This window comes from Uloborus diversus, chromosome 7 (genome assembly GCF_026930045.1).
Source record: "Uloborus diversus isolate 005 chromosome 7, Udiv.v.3.1, whole genome shotgun sequence".
NCBI lineage: Eukaryota > Metazoa > Arthropoda > Arachnida > Araneae > Uloboridae > Uloborus > Uloborus diversus.
Window position 1 is genome coordinate 170,188,432 of NC_072737.1, and position 16,838 is coordinate 170,205,269.

Sequence of the window (16,838 nt, forward strand, 5' to 3'; positions counted from 1 at the left end):
GAAATTAATTCCGGTAAAACCAATAATTTTTTAATACGGAATTCATTGAATATGATATCTAAAACAAATACATTGCCCAAAGTTTTTTTTTTTTTTTTTGACACACAAATAGTGTTACAGAAAATGAGGGGGAAAGGGAGGGGAATCGAGTAATTATGGTCAAGTCGTTACTTTTTGGAACTAAAAAGTTAGCCAAAATGGTTGTCTACAATATAGAAATATTACGCACAAGTAAAAAATATGCAAAAGGGCTTACAATATTTTTATGCATGATAACATGACATAGTCGATATTCCACGAATAATGGGGTAAATTTCTTTATTTCTTCCTTTTTTTGAAAACTTTCACATGAAAAATGTGCAGATTTTTTTCTAAGTGGTGCACCGAATTTTGCAAGGGCCCGGGTATCACTTTGGCTTTATCGGACCATGGATATAATGATAAATTCATTCTTTTTTTTTTATTAAAGAGATTCCCCCAATTTGGAGCATTTTTGATTGTTAGAGCCCGGCGCCTTTTTGAGTCTGGCGACGTCGTGCGCCGCACAACCTCGCACATAGGGACGGCGCGGCCCTGCTCTTGATGATAAAGAGGGTGTTCTTCTGCCGCTACAGTGGGGGCGCTCTCCTGGAAGTTTTCCAAAATTGAAGTTACATATCCAAAAAAGATGGATCAGACACACCATGACAGATATGTCATGAATGTCATGTCGGAAATGCTCAAAAATGGATTCAGCTATTCAGCACACATCGAAAATCAGAACTCGAAAATTTTAATGAATCAAATATCCTTCCATACATATCAGATATAGAAGAAAGTAAATATGATTTACGAAACATAATTTAAACACCTTAAGAACAGACTGTTCTACCTCCATCAGCGAAAACCAACGTCACTGAAAGTTATAATAAAAATCATCTAATGATAAATTGAAACAATCAGTTTAAAAATTGTAGAGAAGATGGGAGTAAAATGAAATAAAAATTTCTTCACAAACTTAAGCTAGTTAATGAAGAAAATATATTAATTTTCAATTGGAGGAATAAAAAATAAGTTATTCGCAAACTTCAAAACTACTTTTTAACGATTGTCGAGGTGCAAATGAATCAATAGAAGACTAGAGCATACTGGTCAGAATTATTGCAAACAATAAAACATTTTTAATCTCTCTACCTCTCATCATTTTTACACACGCATTCATCAAGCAAAATTGTGCTACTTCCAGAAAATTTATAAAAAATTGGAAAGAAATAACATCGTCTGATCCAGCTTTGAAATGGACACTAAATCCATGCCGTCTGTGATGTTTCCTTCATTGAAAAAGAGACACGGTTATTAAATTTTGGAAAGAGTACCAGGGCCGTCGCTAGGTCAAAAAAACGGGGGAGGGGAGGGGGGTACGCTTTTGGCGGCCCGTTAATTGTTTCAAACGCATGATCCAATATGCAGAGAGTAAGAGAAGATTTGACTTCTGGTTTAGCAGGGATAGCCATATTACTAGACCTTAGTACTAGCAATATAAATTTAATCGTAAGGATAATATTCAATCAGAATTAAGAGGTGTCGGAGGGCTACCTTCTTGCATTATTTCGAAATTGAAGACATAAAAACGCAGTTTTAGACTATAGTTTAAGTTTGGAAGGAAGGGGGAGAGGAGGTCCAGGATAGCCTCTCCCGATAATTTTTCCAAATTTAAGTTCTCTACACAATCCTACGTTATATATTTAACTATGTTCGGAAGAGGGGGTCTGGGGCTCACCCCCGGGAATTTTCAAGATTGTTATTTGAAAAACACAGTTTTAGACGACCTATGGTGATGTTAAGGGAGGAAGAGACTCAGGGTCATCCTTCTATAATTTTTCAAAATGCAAACTTCAAGCACGCATTCCCAATTGTGAGTTATTTGTGATTGTGACACGTAAAGGGAGATCTGGGGGCTCTCCCCCGGGAAAATTCTGAAAATTGTAGTTTGAAATATGTAGTTTTAGATGATCTATGGTGATATTAAGGGGAAGAGAGATACGCCCCTCCCCCCGAAATTTTTTGAAATTTTGAAGCCTTAAAAAACGCGATTGTAGACTTTTTTTTTTGTTTGTTTAAATTTAGTGTACCGCCAGTTTCTTGAAATTAAAGCTCCGAAAACGTAATTTAAGCCAACCTTCGATGGAAGGGGGAGTTTTGAAGGGGCTCGATACCAGAAATGTTTCGTAATTGAAGCACTAAAAGCGAGATTTAAGACATTTTTCGATGATGTTGGCGAGAGAGAGATGGGGGGGGGGGGGGGGGCATTCTCTCGAAAAATTTTTAATGTGTTGAAACCGCAGTTTTAGAAGTTTTTCGGTACTGTTAATGGGTAGAGAGATTTGGAGTCCTCCCCTGGCAAATTTTCAAAATTAAATTCAATTAACGCAATCGTAGACGATTTTAAATACTGTTCGAGGAGTAGAAGGTTTTGGAGATCTCCCTCGAAAAATTTTCTGAATTGAAGCCTTAACAATGAAACTTTTAAAGATCTTCGGTAATATTTGGAGAACGACAGTTTCGGGATACCTCGGGGAGTTTTTTTTTTAAATTAAAGTCCAAAAGACGAAATTTATTCGACCTTGAATGATGATGAATGATTAATCGAGAGGACGTTTCTCGGAGGTTACGTTGGGAGCACTCCTCACAGCTTTTCGAAATTGCAGTCCTAAATACTTAGGTGTAGGTCATCTTTAATGACATTAGGGTAAGCGATGGGGTTTGAGAACGTTTTCCCGGGATTTTTTCAAAACCTAAGTTTTATAAAAACTCACTTTCAGGCCAGCTTTGGGGACGTAAAAAGAAGGGTTTGGAGTTCTCCACTCTTCCTTTCAGTTTGGCACCTGCATCTCTTGATCAAACTTTGATTTACTTAAACGATTTTTACATTCAAAGATTTAGAACTTTTGCTGTGAGTATTCATCATAATACTTAGAATCTCTCTTTTTCTCTATCTCTATTTCAAATTTATTTCGGCAACCAATAGATTTTTCTCCACTTAGCAATGATTTTCAGAACATTTTTCATCAAAAAAAAAAAAAAAAGTATATACACATGGGAATGTTTCGGCGACCCCCATCTTATGGTCTGTCCTATTTATATATGTATTTTTATTTTTATTTAACTGCAGAACCATGAAGCATGGTTTTGTATAACCAGGGTCGCCAAGAGACAAGGCGTGCAACATGTTAGTTTGGTCGCCTGTCGTCCTCCATCCCATTATTCAAATTTTACTCTATGCACAATGATTTTAATTCGAGCCGAGCCCATAGTTTCCGACTTGTCAGACATACGCCCTCTGCGGCCGAGTGAAGAGTGTACTGTACTTAATACTTTTTTTTTTTTTTTTTTTTTGTCAATGAAAATGTTTGAAGTGCACATTTCTGAGGCTCTTACTTACTCGCGATAAAAGAGAATCATGGATGTTCCTAAATTGTATTTTAAGATTAGTTTCTATTCAAATTTGACAGAAAAAATACTTTTTGTCACTATTATTTCACTTGTTCATTTATAATTACTATTTTAATTTTTTAAAACAACGAAGAGTTTTCCTTTTTCTTCGTTAGTTGCATCGCTAAAATGAAAGTGGCGGCCACACTTCTGAAAAAACAGAGAGGGGAGGGGGGCTTGCTACAGCGACGGCCCTGAAAGTACGCGGAAAAAGTATAATTAATGCTTCTATTTCTTGTTGAATGAGTTTAAATATTTTTTCTTTCCAAAATTCAAAAATTTCATGTTCTAAATTTAAAAAAACCTTCTGGAAAAAAAAATCCCCCCCCCAAAATTTTGATGGCGCAACTTGCGCCATAATCCCCCCCCCCTGTGGGCACCCCTGGGGGGGCGCTCAAGCTCAAGAAATTGTGACGTCACACTTTTGATTTGTATGAAAAATAGCGTGACATGCAACAAGGGAAGAGGAGGGGGAAGGAGTCAAATGCTAAAGAAAAGTAGTATCATTTATGGAAAGCCCTCCAAGGGAAAGTGCAAAAAATTATATTTAATGAACATGTAACATCAAAAATTTGAATAATAATAATGAAATCAAACCTTTTTCTGACTTATAAAACTGCGATGATTTTTTTAAAATACATTAAGCGGTACGTTATGATGTCTAAAACTGTTTTGGTGTCTAAACCACATGCACGCAAGCATCTTTTAGTTTAAATAAATTTAATATTATTGTGTGTTTGTTGATTAAAAAGGAAAACAACATGTTTTCAGCAGTTTTTGCACCGTCTTCTGACTTTCAAATCCAATAAGTTTTTTTTTTTTTTTCCAAGTTATCTTGCAAGTGGTCGACTGCTATTTTTGTCTTTTAAACTTATATCTAGTGTGAACAATTTCTCTGTAACTATTTATTTGCATTACAAGTTATTGAAAGCTATCTTTATAGCCATGCAATCCCTCAAAATATGTATTGCAAATTTTTAAAAGTAGAAAATTGCAATGTAAAGCTGCAAGTGTATTGAAATTAATTAGCTACAGTGTATGTTTCTGTGATGATAATTTCTTTGTTTGAACAGGTGTTGTTTACACAGTGGCGTAGCTAGACCCGACTTTCGGGGGGGGGGGGGGGGGTTACTTCTTTTATATATATATAATAGCTTGGAATTTTTTCTTTTTCTTCTTTTTTTTTCTTTCTCTTCTCTCTTCTTTTTCTCTTTTTTTTAAGACTAACTTTTCGGGGGAGGTTGTCCCCCCCCCTTAGCTACGCCCCTGTGTTTACAATAATATCACTGTCTTCTTCATGCGAAAATGTATTTTAAACCAACTGATAAGCTAAACTTACATATAGCAAACCATTATATGAATAATAAGAATAATTTTGACATAATAAAATATTCTTAGTATGTGTGATCTTATAAGTTTTTTTTCGTATCCATCCAATGGTCAGAACAGATAGCGAGATTTTAAAAAATTTCAGTTAGCAGAGTTATATATTTGGGAATTTTTTTTTTTCTTAATGACACAATTACTGCACAACTTAAACTGACACAGTATAGGTTACAAACCCTTCAGTGTGATTGGTATATACGTATATGTTTCATATTAAAGAGTTTTTCTTTGAAATATGATACTAATCCTGCAATTTTCAAGTGTATTCATATGTGCGCTCTGGGGCAAACGTGAACAATTGGAGACATTTTTAAAAAATACCATAAAGTAAAGAAATAATTTTTTAAAAAATCTCAAAAATTGTATGACACAAAGAAAAGACAATTCAATTGGGGGGGGGGCATTTTTTAGCTAAGAAATTGATGATATTTTTTGAAAAATAAAGAAATTAAAAAATAGTCCCCCTTTCCCCAATACGTTTACGAGGGAAAATTATTTATTTTTAAAATAAACATTATAACAATGTTTAAGTTGTGGGGATATTTCTTTTGAAATTGTCACAGAAATCTGCATTTCAAATGAACTTTTATAAAATTTAAAGAAGTGACTAAAGTTAAAACGGAGCCTTTAAAAGAAAATTAAGTTCAACGATATGAAATAATTTTGAGGCTCCTTCGCTCGATTAGCGCAATTAAGTTGTGATATAATTTTAAAAAATTCTGACAAAAAAAAAACTATTTCAAATACTACGGCATTTCAGAAAATTCAAATAACAAAATGAAATTCAAACTCAACTGAGTTTTTAGAAGAAAATTGAAGTTAAATTCCATGGAATAATTTTGAGCCTCCTTAGTCCTGCTGCCGAGCTCAACATAAAAGGCAAAACAAACCAACTGAAGTACACAATGTGAGTATGGAACAACATTTCTATTTTTACGAATACGTTTACGAGGAAAAAAAAATTATTTAAAAGAAAAGTATTAAAACAATAAAAAAGTTGCGATGTTTCTTTTGAAATTGCGACAAAAAACTGCACAAATATTAAGACTTTTTATAAAATTTGTAATAGACTGAACTTAAAACAGAGCCCTCAGAAGAAAATTAAAGTTCAACAACATGAAATAATTTTGAGCCTTCTTCACTCTTAGTGGAGCCCGAAATACATAACAAACCAACTGAAGAACTCTATGTGTCGAAAATTGAATAAAAGAATACGAAAAATAATATTGCTAGTTTCATGTACAATATGTTTATGAGGAAATAATAATTATTTTTGATTGAAATATTGGAATAATAATGTGATGTAACTCTTAAAATTATGAAGAAAAACACCCTATTCAAATAGTATGGGTATTTACAAAATTCAAATAATAAAGTGAACTTAAAATGAGCCTTCAGTAGAAAATTCAAGTTCAATAAAATTAAATAGTTTTAGGCTCCTTTGCTTAGCTCGAAATAAAAAATAAAATTAAATAAATAAAATGGCAAACGACTGAAATACACAATCTTCGAAAATGGAATAACACTTACAAAATATGAAATAATATGTATTTCTGTTTTCGTGTGTTTGTTAACTAGAAAAAAATAATTATTTTTTAAATATACATCAGAGCAATTAAGCTGTGATGTAACTTTTAAATTTGGGGCAAAAATAAAATTGTGAGAGCTGATTTTTAAGAACTTAAAATAAACCGTACTTAAAACTGTGCCTTTCGAAGAAAATTAAAGTTCAGCAACATGAAATAATTTTGAGCCTCCTCCGCTCGGAGCGGAGCCCGAAATAAAAAAAAAAAAACAAAGCAAACAACTCGGCGCAGCCTTATTGGCTCCAACGCCGGAGCAAAGTCTGTCGGTGGTACAGTGCCGGATGCACTGCAGTGCAGTGTGGAATTCTTTTTTATATTATTTTCAAAAATGCGTGACGTCACCGTGCGTAATATAAAATGGCGGTTCAATGTAGAGGTAGTGTTGGTACGTACTTCATCGATTCGGCTGTTGGCTCGTCGCGAATTGCGGCTCACTTGGATACTGTAAAAATTATGGTTGGTGGCGCTGGCGTCTCCCATTACTACTCGGATTATGAAAGCGCTTTTATAATTTTGTTTACCGCTTCGCTTGCTTTTTGTTTTTTCCCCTCCTTCTTGGAAACGCGAGGTTGGGTTTGCCTGCTTTGCAAGGAGTGGCGTTTTCCCGCCGAAATATATTGTGAAGGAAAGTGAAAACAATTTGAAAAACTTCGTTCACTTTTGCATTTTTATAAATTTGTAAATGAAGTCACAAATGCGTGTTTTTTTTATTTTCAATGTCCGCTCCCTCCTCGCTTTTTAGAAGTGAAATGCTCGGGGCAAGAATATGATATGCCACATGATGTGAACTTTTCAGTAGGCCAATTTCCAACTAGTAAAAAATAATTGTAGATTTTTTCAAAGGTGTTATTCATTCGATATTCTGCAATACTAAAACCATCACATATGTTTATCTCCAAATGACATAACTAGGCTTGCCAGATTTCTGAAAGGGCCAACCTGGACACCGGACCCCCCCCCCCCCCCCCCCCCCCCGTCGCGAGTATTCAAAAGGAAACTAAGGGGTGATAGTGGACTCAAGTAAAATTTTCTGAAAACAGTGTGAAATTTTCAGAAACTGTGAGAAACTTTTTTTTTTTTTTTTTTTTAACGATTTTTCAGCTTTAGAATGTGTTGTCAGCCTAAAATATTTGGAAATTTTGGATCACAAACACCCCTTAAGAGAGGGAACACACCCCTGGCTGGCTTTTAGCGTATTTTAGAATGTAGTTCATTCTCAATGTTATGAATAAATACTAATTATGAGCCTAAACCAGGGGTAATAATAAAAGACACAAGCAGATAAATTTAAACATTTTATTTTTTACATGTTAATATTTATTAGCTACTTTAGTAAGAAGAAATACTTCGAATGATGAATAAACACTTGAACAATCTTTACGTGTATTTTTCATTCGCAAGGACTTTTATTGAAAAGAGTTTTTTGATTTTAATGTTGTTGTAAAAATCCTCACAAGTTGATTCGATATTAATTTTATAAGTGTATGTTTCAAATGACAAAGTAATTATCATCCAAAATAATCCTTCACAATTCATATTTTTTAGACTTTTTTGGTCATCTAATCAAATTTATCTTTTTCCGGGACCTGAAGTAAACCGGCCGGGACACCGGAATTTTCCCTGAAAACCGGGACGTCTGGCAAGGCTAGACATAACCCACAGTCATGTTTATTTCAATTTTAGTTATGAGAAACAAAATTTCTGATCGAAAAGACACTTTTGTGGCTTGTCGCATTTCTGCCCCGAGCCCTTCAACTATTCTATTCAATAAAATTGGCATTCAAGTACCCATAGGAAGTGAAAACAACAAGAAAAACTTTGTTCAACTATGAGAATGTCTTATATATTTAATCTCTTCTCTTCTCTATCTCTACTAATAATATAGCTGGAAAGTCTATCTGGATTTCTGTCTGAATCTCTGTGACGCGCATAGCGCCCAGACCGTTCGGCCGATTTTCATGAAATTTGGTACAAATTTAGTTTATAGCATGGGGGTGTGAACTTTGAAGCGATTTTTCGAAAATTCGATTTTGTTCTTTTTCTATTTCAATTTTAAGAACATTTTCCGGAGCAAAATTATCATAAGATGGACAAGTAAATTACGAAATTATCATGACATGGAACCGTAATGAACATAGACAATTCGCGAGAAATTCATCATCCATTATTTGTAAACATACAGGCGAACCAAAAGACCTTTTAATTTTTCTATTACTGGCAAAGCCGTGCGGGTACCACTAGTGAATTTATAAACAAAGTCACGAATATGTGTGCTTCTAACTCTCAATATCCCCCGCCCGCCGCCCCCGCTTAAAAAGAGTTAGTTATTCTTCTCACTAAAACATACATTCAAGCAAAATAGAGACACATTGAATGTGAATGGAATTAGAACAACTTTATTCAGTTACTAGCGGCATCAGCACGGCTTTGCCCGTAGTAGAAAATCAAAAGGTCATTTAATTCGCCTGTATATTTACAAATAATGGATGATGAATTTCTCGCCAATTGGCTATGCTCATTCGTTCTTCCCATGTTACGGTTCCACGTCATGATAATTTCGTAATTTACTCGTCCTTCTTATGATAATTTTGCTGCGGAAAATGTTCTTAAAATTGAAATAGAAAGAGAACAAAATCGAATTTTCGAAAAATCGCTTCGAGGTGCACACCCCCATGATGCGAACTAACTTTGTACGAAATTTCATGAAAATCGTCTGAACTGTCTAGGCGCTATGCGCGTCACAGAGATCCGGACAGAAGTCCAGACAGACTTTCAGATTTATTATTAGTATAGATAGAGATAAACAGAAATTTTGGGGCTCGTCAAAAATGACGTTTACGCCCCCCCCCCCCCTTCTTCCATATTATTTACCCCTACATCTCTACATTTATTTCACCCATCATTTTAAAAATCTCGGGTCCGGGTCGACAGGTGTTCCTTCTCCTCCCCTGTGCACGCCCCTGGTTACAGATGCCCTATTTTATGAATTTGTAAACAAAGCTACAAATAAGTGTTTTTTCAACAAACAATATTTTTGATCCATGCTTCATAAGAGTCAATTCTTTCCAATAAAAAATATGTATACATTAAAATAAAATACTTAAACATACACACAGAAAGTGAAAACAACCAAAAAAAAAAACCTTATTTAATAATAAATAATAATGACCCACACCCCCTTTTTTTTCCGCAGAAAATGAAATTTCAGTAAAGAACTCAGAAACTTGGAAAAATGTTAAAATCCTAATTTCGTTAAAATGTGCATTTTTTCTTATTTAAGCCCAAAATTACCCCACTATTGCTTATCTTTATTGAATTCAACTCTGAAAAATATGCTATGGTATGCCATATTACAAGTTTCAGGAATTTTGCTCGGAACATGTACTTATACAATCACTTAAACTAAACATTATGTTATTTTATTTTCATAGTCAAAAAAGTTCTTCTAATACTTGCTTAGATCGGGAATATCAGTGAATTTTAAGATTCAAAATTTAGTCACGCTTGAAACGGATCATTTATGATGATTCTCAGAAAAACGCTTTAGATCTGAAATATGTTCCTTCAACATCTGGCATAATTTTATCGAGAATGTCACCTCCCCTCACTCAATGACTAAAAGTGACACAATCCTTTTTACTTCCTTTTACAAAAAAAGGAAGTATCGTATTCGCAAAAAAAATTTTCACTCAAAAATCGGCCTCAATTTTCATTTTTCTCAACCCCGAATGAATGTTGAGTTTTTTTTTTTTTTTTTTTTCCGACCCGACCACACGCGGCTGTATGCCTAGGACGTACAAACACTCGAAATATTCACTTTGACGATCCGAGAGTTAATTACAACGAATTTTCTCGTGACGTCCGTATGTACGTATGTATGTGCGTATGTGTCTATGTATCTCGCATATCTCAAAAATGGTATGTCCTAGAAAGTTGAAATTTGGTACGTAGACTCCTAGTGGGATCTAGTTGTGCACCTTCCCTTTTGGTTGCATTCGGATGTTCCTAAGGGGGTCTTTTGCCTTTTTTTGGGAGGAAATCATTGTTAATTTCGATGTAAACTCAAGTGGTGTTATAATTTGTCGGACACTTGGTGGGCCAATCTTTTGGTCGCCAAGTTTTGTCGCCATCTTGGCGACAAATTTGGAGAATTTTTTTTAAATTTGGTTTCAATTTGTTTATGATATTTAGAGAGTAAATAATTGAATCACATTAAAATTGCCAATAATAGGGAAATGACATTAAATTGGAGTAAAAAGAAGTCATGTGATGCACACATCAACTCGTTCTTTTTTCCTTCCTTTTGTTTTCTACTAGCGGTACCCGCACGGCTTTGCGCATACTAGAATATTAAAAGGTCATTTGGTTCGCCTGTATTTTAACAGATAACGTCTACTATGCAAAAAGTATTTTTGTTTAAGATCTCTTTATATTTCGGTGGATTTGAAAACATAGCATGTACCTCAACATAAACCAACAAAAGTCTTACATATTTTAAAAGAGGAAGGAAGTTTCTTTTCTTTGCTTAAATAATTGACAAAGTTTAATGTTTTTTAAAAATTATTTTAATCGGTGCGCTTTTATTACTTACGCTTCTGCCGATGACATCGCAAATGCCATTCACTGATGCCATTCTCAGAGCACAATATTTATTTCGCATCTTTACTCACATGTAGTGACAACGATATGGTCGATAGCAAGCGTAGAGCGCAATATTTAATTCGCTTCTTGATTATCATAACGTGAAAACACGGTAGACATATGCGTCAAAGTACATCATTTGTGACGTCATATCGACCACAGCATATTTTCAAAATTGGACAGTTAAAAAAAAAATAATTAACCCCGCACATGTGTTTCCTTTTTCCTACCTTCTACTACTTTCATTGCTACAGCACTGTGAAACACCCTGCATATATGTAAAGGGTGTCCCAAAATTAACGCAAGATTTGAATTTGCCACAATTTTTGCTGTGAATTGTTGGCAGCCACGGAAAAAGAACAATTTGACAGCTGGGAGTTTTAGGGTTAGTAAAAATGGAGTGTTATGCATTTATACACTTATTATATATACAGCCAGCGAAACAATTCAATCACTGCATAAGGAATTTCCTGTTCGTGTACTCTCTCGTTTCAGTGATACGAATTGTACCCTAGATCGTGTGATTTTACATCATTAGACTTCTCCCTATGGGGTTATTTGAAGTCAAACGTCTATGTCAGCAATCCCACAACCCCCTGCGCATTACCTAATCGCGATATCGAGCGCCAATAACAGTAAACTGCTTGACCCGCCCAAACTTTCATTATTTTTCAAATAATTGTTCGATAATGAATACGCATTATAGAATCGAAAACGCTCCATTTGTAATAACTCTAGACCCTCAGCTGCCAAATTGTTCTTTTTTCAAGATTGCCCACAATTTATTGCAAAAAATTCAAATCTTGCGTTAATTTTGGGACACCCTTTATGTATGCAGGATCGGTAATAAGCTGATATGGCTCAAAACTAAGGGGTTCTGTTACGAAAGGGGGGAGGGGGTTAACCTCCTCCAAATATCGCTCGTTGCATTTTGCTTCATAGCCTCACAAACTGTGCCACGAAAACATTTTTCAGCAGTTAAAACGCGCGCTAACGTGCCCCAAGAGGAGAAACGCTTCAGATAGCAAGAAGCTAGGCGTGACAAGGTCAACCGCGCTCGGTGCGTTGACTTACTTAACCTATGAGGAAAGGTGGTTTAAGGACTGCCACTGGCTACAAGAAAAGTGAATACGGCTACTATTTTGAAGCGAAGGCGACTATGTTAGTTAAAAACGACTGTTTTGCAATTGTAAAAAACGGCGACGGATTTAGAGAAAAAACTTCTAAAATACATAAAAACTCCTTTCTTTTTTTCCTTAAAAAACGGAGACGGATTTAGAGAAAAAAGCTTCTAAAATACATAAAAACTCCTTTCTTTTTTTCCTAAAGTGAAAAAAAAAATGCTTTTAAAAAAAAAGTGAAAATTTGCTTTACCTCCTACTTTCAGAGGAAAAAAAATCGGGAACGTTTTGCCACGTTTGTTTATTTATTTATTTGAAAATGAGCGCTTTAAAAAGTACGGAAATTAAATATAATAAACGTACTAACGATCCGAAATGTGTGATGTTCATATTTTGCACGAAAAATTTCGTTTTTGCGATTGCAATTTTTTTAAACTGTTAGTTTTTGCGATTGCGAGTTTTGCAAAAAGTTAGTTTCCAATACTGCTATTTTGATTAACTGTTGTTGACATTCTGAATGAATGTTCAATAACATTTTGCTTTTCAATTTCTTGTAACCTTATCACATTCATTCTTTGAAAACGAGAGCTAGTTTTCACGCGATCAGAAATAACGCGTATGTGGCGTCTAATTTCTTTCTACGCAGCCAGTCTTTTGCAGTTGTTTTCAATTTACAATCAGACAATGAGAAATAAAATCAGAAAGTGTCGGCATTTGTTTCTTTAGTGGTCCTTTAAAAGGGTTGCACTGAAGTCTGGAAAATGTTTATTGAAGTTTCTTTTTTTGAGCAATCACGATTGCTTATTGCTTTCATTTGACTGTTTTGATGCCCTTTGATTTTATTTTCCCACCAGCACCCTCTACAACAGAGGTTCCCAACCGGTGGTTCGCGAACCCCCAGGGGTTCGCGAGGTGCAGGAAGGGGGTTCGCGAAAATTTCGGTGCAATGGCGGATTTTTCCTAGTTTGGTAAAAAATTATAAAATATTCAATTTGCACACATAGTTACTAATTTTTTTTTTTTTTTAATTTGAAAACGCGTCAGACTCTTGTATTAAGCTCAAAAAAAAAAAAAAATCTTTCAGCGGTTTTATAATCTTGGTTAAAAAGAAATTTTCTCATTTTTTTTTTCGATAGACAACAAAAAGAGATATCCTTCCTTCTTTATTGCGAGGCGCCATGCAGAAACGTTGTATTAAGCTGTGGCGGGGATCACGATGACCTTAAAAAGGCGCCATCGCATGGAGTCAATCAAACAATATACATAATATACATATGTCGAAAAAAATAAAGAATTCTCAAACAATGCTTCATAGTGGTATTATTTCTAATCTGGTTGAAATATAACTCGGGAATTTCCGTCGAATTCAGTCATCGAATAGCAGACATGACAGCAAAAGGCTGCAAACTTAAAACTTATTACTAGATTTTACCCATCTGTTCGTTTTCAAAAATATATAACATCAGCATGCTCATAGTTCTGGGGAAATAGTTGTTAACAGACGTATTTAGAGATACTTTAGAGATGCTTGAAAACAAGTGATTTTGTTTGCAATTGGTTTTGCTACGTGAACTTGCTACTCTGTTTGTGAAGTTATAATCGTGTTGGTAATTTTTATGATTTAATAACTTTCTGCTGTTATTGATCGATGGTTGAAAACTGATAGTTTGGTTGAGCGACAAATGGACAAGCAGTCAATCGATCAACCCTCAACATCAGCAGTAACTTTCGAATCAACACAGGATATTGAAATAGATAGCTGTAATGAACTGCCGCCTTCCCCGACTAAACAGAAAAGTGAACTAGGGGAGAAAAAAGGAAAAAAGCGAAAATATGACAGTGACTATTTACAAATGGGCTATTATTTTACTGGAGAAGAGCCTGAACCTAGACCGCTTTGTCTTCTCTGCAACGAAGTTCTAGCGAACAGCAGTTTGAAACCGTCACTTCTGAGAAGACACCTCGAAGCAAAGCATCCGACACACAAGGACAAACCTATCGAATATTTTAAAAGAAAATTGGAATATAATAAAAAGTGTAGCGTCTCTACGTTCCTGTTAGAATCCAACGAAGATAGTAAAATGGCCCTTGAAGCTTCATATCGAGTCAGTTATAGAATTGCAAGATCTGGACAGCCACATACAATTGCAGAAAATTTAATTGGACCGTGTGCTAAAGATATTGCTAAGTGTATGCTGGGAGAAAAGTCAGCAAAAAAAATTGACCTGGTTCCGCTATCAAACAACACAGTATCACGCAGAATTACTGATTTGGCAAGTAATGTGGAGAAAGAACTTGTGAATAGAATAAAAGAGAATAATTTTGCGATCCAGCTTGATGAGTCGACTGATGTAGCAAACGCTGCAATATTACTTGTCTATGTTAGGTATATTTTTAACGATACAATTAAAGAAGATGTACTATTTGCAAAACTTTGAAAACCAACACAACTGGAGAAGCAATTTTCGAACTGGTCAACAGTTACTTTGAAGAAAATGGAATAGATTGGTCTTTGTGTGTGGGTGTGTGCACGGATGGTGCAAAATCAATGACAGGAAAATTTGTTGGCTTTGTGGTGCGAGTAAAGAAGATCAACGAGAAAATTGAATGGACTCATTGCTGCATTCATAGACAAGCATTAGCATGTAAGCGTATTCCCGCAGAATTATCCGCTACTTTGAATGATGCGGTAAAAATTGTAAATTTCATAAAATCACGTGCCACAAACTGCCGTCTATTTCACGCGCTTTGTGAGGAATTGAGAAGCCTTCATGTTACTTTACTTCTTCACACAGAAGTTAGATGGCTTTCCCGTGGCAAAATTTTGATACGCTTATTTGAATTGAAGTCAGAAGTCCAAGCATTTTTTGTTGATCATCCATTTCACTTGTCCACTTGCATATTCGATCCTCTTTGGATGCAAAGGCTTGCATATTTAGCTGACATCTTTTCAAAATTAAATGAATTAAATCTATCCTTGCAAGATGCAGTTGTTAATATTTTCGTTGTATATGATAAAATTGAAGCTATGGTAAAAAAAAAATTGAATTTCTGGATCCAATGCCTGGAAATGGGTGAGTTTTCTTGTTTCACTTCTCTTAGTAGTTTTTTATCAGAAAACTCAATGAAACTTGATGAAAGCGGTAAAAGAAATGTATGTGGACATCTGCAACATCTTGAACTAACTTTTGACGAGTATTTTCCTAATAGGCGTAACGTCCCTCTCTCAAACAACTGGATACGCAATCCTTTTGAAGGAAATCCATGCTTAGAGAACACCCTGACATTACCTGAAAAGGCAATGCTCATCGAGTTATCCTGTGATAATTCATTGAAAACTACCTTTAAAGAGCTCTCGTTAATTGACTTCTGGCTCAGTGTAAGAAATGACTATACCGTTTTGTCCAAAAAAGCAATTCGAATTTTATTACCATTTTGTACAACATATCTGTGCAAGAAAGGATTTTCCTCCTATACTTATCTCAAAAATAAATACCGAAGCAGATTGAATGCAGAGCCTGATTTAAGACTCAAACTGTCAGACATTGAACCAAACTTTCAGTTTCTTTGTTCCGTCAAACAGCCACAAATATCGCATTAAGGATTTTTTCCCCAATTTAAAGTATGCTTAAAAAATAGTTGGTTTATAAAACTTCTTGTTTATAATTTTTCTTGTAGATGTAGTTTTAACTTTTTATTAATGTTTGCACGTAATGATATGTTACAATTATATTTTTGTTTATTGCAATCAAATGCTGCAAAAAATGGAAAGCAAACATGCTGTTTTTTTATTGTTTCTTACATGTTACTAATTTTAACATCAGGGGGTTCGCGAACTTTTTTGCCTGTTCCAAGGGGTTCGCAAAGAGAAAAAGGTTGGGAACCGCTGCTCTACAACATCACCGTCGACCGGCTCCTCACGATGCTGAAGTCTCCAGGTTGCGTCAATATCCTACACTTACTCGCGTACTTACACGCACCTACACACACACACACACACATACAGACACTTACATGTACACACAAACACATACACACACACCTACACAAACACACATACACACAACTACCCACACTCATGCCTGCACACAGACACAAACACACATGCCTACCCACACATACATATACCCCTACACACAAACACATACCCCCCACACACAAACACACTCATTTACATACACATACACACTCGTGATTGCGAAAATTATAATTTGAATTCAAGATGTCACAATTCAAATTATTATTATTATTATTATTTTTATTTTTTTTGAAGCGTTGTTTAGGGAAAATTTTCCCCGTGTCTATCCACCTAGGTTGGACTACCTTCACCTCCTACTGCGAGTGGTTCTGCTTTCATACCACGAAATCAAAAAAATTCTATTTATTGAAGTATCACTGCATCAATATGACATAAATGCTGTTTTCTAATAAAATGTGAATCTTTCTGATTCTGATGACTATTTTTCATATTTCAAGCTACTAAAGTTACGAATTTTAGTAGCGGAACACGGTAGTAACCCTGCGGGTTATAATAATTCTGAACCTTCGCAATCACAGGTTTTGTGGCTTCGTTTTGGTAAAGATCTCCGTCTTCCTTTCTCGGTCTAAATATAAGCGAATGAACGAGATTTTT